We start from the raw sequence: 7,048 nt of genomic DNA, 5'->3' as shown, positions 1-7,048 counted from the left end.
GCTCCTGTAATTCATATTTATTTTTGGAGTTAAGAAATTTAATTATTCTTGAGGCTTCTTTTGGCATATCTCCAAGTTCAGCCTGAACTTTTTGAATTGCTTCAATAGCCTCTTTGACTAAATCATTTTGTTCAAGGATGACTTGTATAGATGGCCAAATATGATTGACAAAGACAATGATATTGGCCCATAGTTGTTCTTTTCATTGGGCAAGTGGCTCCTTCAATGTAAATTATTTTTCCAAGTTCTTTATCCTCTCACTCAACCTATTTGACTTCTGTACTTCATTTTTATGCATAATCTAAGCCATTTTATTCTCATCCTCCATACTTGTTATCTATTATTTGAGTTTTTTTATTTCAGTAGTCTTAATGGACATGTCCTCCATGGCTTTGACCAGTTTACATACCTCATCAGTTGGCTGAGCTTTTGATGTTGTTTAACTTGTTGTTAATGTAGTTGTTGTTGTAGCTAGAAGGGCTATAGCTAGTGGAGCTGTTGTGGGCAATGAAGCTGCCAAAGTTGATGGAACTACTATTGTAACTGTAGGAATAACAGTGGTAGTGGTTGTCTCAAGGCTGGCCTGTTTCAGCTGTATCAAATTGTTCAATTCATTCTCCATTTCTTTCATTTGATAATTTAATTAGAGAATGAGATCCATCATCTCCTCCTACTGGGTTTGGCTCTCTAGGACCTCCTTGGTCTATGGATGCCCTAAATGAGGTGAGATTTCAAGTTTGTGCACAGTCATTGCTTTATTAGTCATTTTAGAATAAATCATCTCACCTGCCCGCTTATGTAATTCAATTTGGTCAATAGGGTGAACATCCCTAGCGAAAAATTAAAACTATGTCTTCCTGTAGTCTGTAAACGATCTGGGTTGCTGGACTATAGGCTACATAAAGGTATTTTCATCTTACTAATCCTAATGTAAAATGTTGACATTAATCTATTCTGATTGGTAGGTGTTTGTTTAAATCATTGGGCATATGTTTCAACTTTAATGCCTCATTCCTCAAATTTATTTCCTTGTACTTCTCTTTTATATATTTCTCTTTATCCACTGGCTTGTTGGATGAAGAGACTTCAATGCTAAGTTGTTTTTCAATAAGTTGAGTGTTTAAGGTAGAAGGCTAATGAGTTTCCTCTGAAACTGCTGGGCCTTTACTCCTTCCAACCATTGTGTCAGTATCAGTGATTTCAATTGTCTCAATGGTGTCTTCTTGCTCAGTCACAGGATTAATCTTGGGCCTATTCCTATAACTGATTTCAAACTTGTCATCTGTAGTGTCCATCCCAGAATAGAACCTTCTTCCCTAGTTCTTTTTACATTTCTTTCCTCATTTTCTAGAGTCCGTAGAATAGGAGTAATACCCATTTGTTCCTATAGGGCTGGAACCTGCAGAAAGGAAGTAGTATCAATCTACTTTTCTACATCTATTAAAGTATTCCCCACATCTATTAAAGTATTCTCCAACTTGTTATGAAACCAGCTTACAAAAAGATAGAAAATATAGATCAATGCCTTAGAATTCAACCTCTTCAAGGTGGCAACCTCCTTTACATTACAAAAATGAATGATTCTTTCATGATCCAAATGACAAAACCTCCTTTCTATAAATACGAGTCTAAGGAGTCACAATATAACCCACCCAAGTCTAAGGAGTCACAATATACCGTTAGATCTGATTATCTTGCCCGATTTCCTTGCAATACCTCTTAATTCAACTTCCTTTCCTTTTGCAGAAAATTTCATGAAAAGTTCTTGAAAATTAAAAGCTATTGTACCCAAGGATTGTAGCCATTGGATTCCTAGTACAACATCATCACCTCCCATTGGAATGGAAATCATTGGGCTATTCAATACATATTCTCCCATGGATAGCTTGATATTATGTCACTTTCCAGAGTAATTTATCATTCCTCCATTTCCAATCATCACTTGACACTCTGATGTTGGATATAGGAAGCAATTCAATTCTTTTGCTATCTTACAATGAATAAAATTGTGGGTACTTCCTCAATCAATCAACACTATTACCTTTTTCTTCTTGTTTTGTTCTTCTATCTTGATGGTTTGAGGAGTGGTAATTCCAGCAAATGCATTACAAGATATGGTCAGATTCATTTCTTCTTTATCTAGGCTTTGTTCCTGGAGTATATCCTATTCTTTTGACCTTTCTTGCTCCTTTTCTTCTTCCTCTTCACAATCTATGTAGAATAATTTCTTCTCAGCACACTTATGACCTTTAGTGTATTTTCTATCACAACTGTAACAAAGCCCTTTTGCTCTTTTTTCTTCCAATTGTTGTGGTCTCAACCTTATAGGTTGTGGAAGGCTAGGGGCAACAACACTTCCATCTTTATATTTGTGAGTGGTATGCTTCCTAGTTGCCATAATTTTGCTTTCCATTTCTCTTGCTAACCTAAATGCCTTCTCTAATGAATCAGGTTCCCAAAGGCTAACATCATGTTGGATATTATCCTTTAAAGTCCCTATGAACACATCAATCCTATGCTCCTCTGGAATATTTTTTTACCCTTATGTTCAATTTTTGGAACTCCTCAATGTGCTCCATTATTGAACCCTTTTGTTTGAGACTTATCAATTGGCTAAAAAAAGTGTTGCTTTTTGTATCTTCATAATGTGCTATCAATTATTCCATAAAAATTGCCCAAGTGGTAAGTTGTTTACGAGAGAAAAGCCATTGATACCATACAAACTGATTTGGTTCCAAATATAAAGTTACAATACGTACATTTTGTGTGTTTTGCACATTATTGAGATCAAAAAATTGCTCCATCTGTAATATCCATGTTGCGAGATCCTTGCCATCAAACTTCCTCATATCGATTTTTGGAATATGGTGGGTCTTTGATCCAACATTAGAGTCTATGAAATCATGATTAACATTTCTTTTGTTCGCATCATGAGTTTCCTTTACTACCCTTTCACCATTAGTAAGTATTTCTTGTAGAAAATTTGTCAAATCTGTCTTCAAATCTGTCATGTCTATCTTCAAATCTGTCTTCAAATCGTCCATATTAGCTTCCACGACATTTATCTTAGATTCCATGCCATTTATCTTAGCTTCTGTTAGCTTTTGTGAGAGTCACGTTTGTTGCACTTGGTCTTGTAATTTTGATATATCATGTAGCATTTCTTCCTCTTCTTCATGAGTCATGCTAGAGCTTTCAGGTTGCTTACTAGGTGTTTGCATTTTCCTTCCTTAGGGCATCAGTTACCAATAATAATTCTCTACTATGCCCTTTGAATTCCTTCGAAAAAAAAAATCAAACCAAGCTTAAGCAAAAATTTAAAAAAATCTACACACCTTTTTTCACTTTCTAGGAGCTCGATATTGCCTCTGATGTATCTCTATAATTTTGGATCATCCACTTCTCAAATTGTGACCTACAATATCCCTATGTGTCCTCTTTCCAATGCCACCAGTCTGATCCAAATTGGATTCTCCAAGGAAGAGTTATCCCAAATCTCTCACAGTGACTTGATTATAGACTAGTTCAGTAGAGCGAACTTGTACGACATGCCATATGTCCCTGTTTCGACCTTTGGCTCTAAACAATATATAAAAGAAACTACATTCCATCCTATTTTTATACCTTCTTATGAAATTTCAATCCTATGCTCGTAGAGAAAGTTATGACGATTTTCCCCAGGTCACCTGTTTGGAATGTAATTCAGGAGTCTGCAAAAAGACCAACTTCGTCAGATCATATCTCCGCAAATGTAGGGTAAAAAGCTCTAAAATTTAGACCCAAGGTTCAGTGTGATTTTGTCTCAAATGGGTTTTTTTCTTCACTTCTGAAATGTCACAAAAAAAGGGTTATAGCCAAAATTCCATGATGACCTATTTGGAGCAGCAAAACCCTAAAATCCAAAGCTCTGATACCAAATGTTATGAAACCAGCTTACAAAAAGATAGAAAAGATAGATCAACGCCTTAGAATTCAGCCTCTTCAAGGGGGCAACCTCCTTTACATTACACAAATGAATGATTCTTTCATGATCCAAATGACAAAATCTCCTTTCTATATATAGGAGTCTAAGGAGTCACAATATAACCCAGCTGACCTAACAATAATAATATAAAGGCACAAAAATAACAATAGAGGGATTCTATGGGGCACATTAATAACAATATGGGGACAATAGGGGCACAAAAATATTAATAAGGGATACAACTATAATGGTAATGGGGTAATCCTGGTATTATAGGGACCTAACACAACCACTCTAACTAGTTGGCATATCTTTCAATATTCGGCCTCGGCTCATGTATGAACGGACTTAACTTGAATTCGAGCCTTTGTTTATGAATCCATTAGGATCATACTACCACATGAAACTACTTTTCAAGTTCGTTTTTTGTAATATTTTCTCTGCCTCTTGTCCAGCTTCCCTATTATTACAAATAAAATGGCCCAATTGGTTTTTGATCTTAAACTGATTTTTCTTCCTAGATGATAGAAAATTAACCCCATGAGAGTTTATGATCTGCCTGAAATACTGTAATGCAAATATCCTCATGGGGAGGTATTTTGGCAGCTTATAGGGAGTAATTTTGCATCCATATATCTTGATTTATGTTTAGTCCTCATATAGATATCAGTCTCTCACTTTACTGTTATTAGCCAACTGTAAAACTCACTTAATCTTCTCATTCATTCTGGGTTGATAACTACTGGTTAGCATGTTTACAATTGGATGCATAAATGAATAAATGAGCTACTTATAAGTAAAAATAGTGGAATATCTTTGGATAAATGGTCTCCAAAAGATGACAAATCTTGGATGGCCCTTAGTGTCTAAATTTTGGATGCTGAATGGAAATTTGTCTGACTGAAAATATAGGAATATGTGAAACAATACTAATGAGTATTTGAATACTCTCTCATTTGGCAATATGACAAATTGTTCATGGATTCTGCTTGCCAAGAACTAAGTAAAGTTGTAAACTATAGCAAGAGTTTTTCCTGGGAAAAAAATAGAAAGGAGAGGCAGTATAACCTCATCTGCATGTTCATCAGTGGTGTATCCTAGAATACAAGAGATCATGGTTATAATTTGTCTACCTCTCTCAGAGAAAATGGTGGCCTCATATGGAGGACAATTTGTAGGAGTATGAGACTACTCTATAATTAAAGTATGAAAGATATGAGCTTTCTTGGGAAGGCCTAGCTTTGTGTAGAGTTCAAGTAAAGCTTCAATGGAAAGTGGGGTTTCATTTGGGTTTGACTGGCTCTACATCATTTGATTTATTAACTCTATATTAATGGTGAATAAAACATGTTGGTTAGGGGTGAATATGGCTCTTTGACTTGGAACATAGCAAGCTTGGCAGAAGTGAATGATTTCTGGGAATAGGTGTACTTGTGGGAACAAGTACTTGGTTAAGGAATTTATCTTTACCCCAGCATTGGAGCTTTAGTAGGTGGTTAGGGGAAGCAGTATCTTGAATTTGAAATTATCTGTCGGCTAATGGGAGGTGGCTGATATCCAGGTGAGGGGTTTGCAGGGGTCTTACATCCAAAGAGCTTTTAGAATCCATAATTTGGTTTATTCAACTAAATTAGCTTTTCTTTGGCTTTAGAATAGTGTTAGAAGGTCTGGAATAGTGGGGAGGGTAATTACTATATATAAAAAAGGGCTTTTGGATGCACAGTAAGGTTTTCTCTAGTCTAGAAACATTCTTTAATAAATTTAATTAATTAACGCTTTAATAAGTACTGTGTATAACTTAAATTACAAAGTTGTTCTTGTTCTTTCAAGCATACCTGGAAATTGACATTTTGGTGCATAGACGAGGTTCTGTGGTAGAAGAAAAGGTTTCTAAGGCTTCAATTGTCTATTTGTTGCTTCAGTTTGGTGTCTGTAGCATCTTTTGTTTGCAAAAGGTGGTTAAAATGGTTGCGCAAAGGTTCAAGGTTTTAGAATTGGTTAACATAGGTTTGTAGCGAAAATGAGTGAAAAGAGAAAAATGGGGCTTTTTCGGCCTTTTAACCAACAACGGTTACATTTTGGCACGAGAATTGGCCAGTGAACAATGGGTAGTTTTCTCTTAGGTGGAAGGCGATTTTTTTCCATATCGCACTGCTTTTGGGTGGAGGGTGGTATTTTTCGCAAGCACGTGATAAAACCTGGTGCCACTATGTAGAGGAATAATGCTCGACCAAAACCGCGAATCTCATGTGCTTTTGGACCGTTAACTATTGGATGATGAAAATGAACGATATGGATATGTGTCATTGGCTCTGGAGGTGGGAGATCGGAGGGATATCGCATGGCGAAGTTTCATGGAAGGAGTTGGATGTGGTTGGTGGGGCCCGAGGTTTAGTTATAATGAAATGTGATTAATTTAAAAGTAATCACGGGATTTTAATATAAGCAACGAGTTAATAAAAGGTGGGGACCATGGGTTATATGGCGAAGGTTTTAACTATACACCAAGGTTTGGTGAGATAAAAGGGTGTCGGGTAATTATAACGTGGGGGACATTAAATGCATAAAGCGGGGGTATAGTTTAGGAAATGACTTAAGATAAAAAGAGGTTTTGTGAGTTTTTTTAGGGGAAAAGGGGAAATTAATAAGGGGGGAATGTATTATTTGTGATGGGAATGTGTTTCACACTAGAGAAAGGGTTCTGGGAAGGGGGAATGATTTTTGAAGGGTAATGTCTAGGGAAATGTATGAAACAAAGGGATAAAAGGTCAAAATGAGGGGAAAGGGTTCTTACAACTAATGAAGGGATAATGAGGGGGAATTGATAAAGTAAGTATGTGGAGGTCTAGTGAAATGAGGGGAAACTAATAAATAAGCTTTAGTGAATATCCTTTCTCTTTCATAATTCCTCCTACACATGAGACATAGGATTAAGCATGATGAATGTGCTTTTTGAATTAGCAACCTTGTGCACTTGCAAAACTTCTTCTACCTACCATTGATTTACCCTAGCATTTTCTCTTCATTCATTGGGTGCATTTGAGCTTGCTGACCCTTTATTTATTTTTCTTTGATGAGTGAACT

This window comes from Pinus tabuliformis, chromosome 3_2, assembly GCF_031772625.1.
Source record: "Pinus tabuliformis cultivar Carrire ecotype Pingquan chromosome 3_2, CPIR1, whole genome shotgun sequence".
In the NCBI taxonomy this organism is placed as follows: domain Eukaryota; kingdom Viridiplantae; phylum Streptophyta; class Pinopsida; order Pinales; family Pinaceae; genus Pinus; species Pinus tabuliformis.
The sequence above is the reverse complement of the archived record's forward strand: the minus strand, read 5'-3'. Positions refer to the sequence as shown.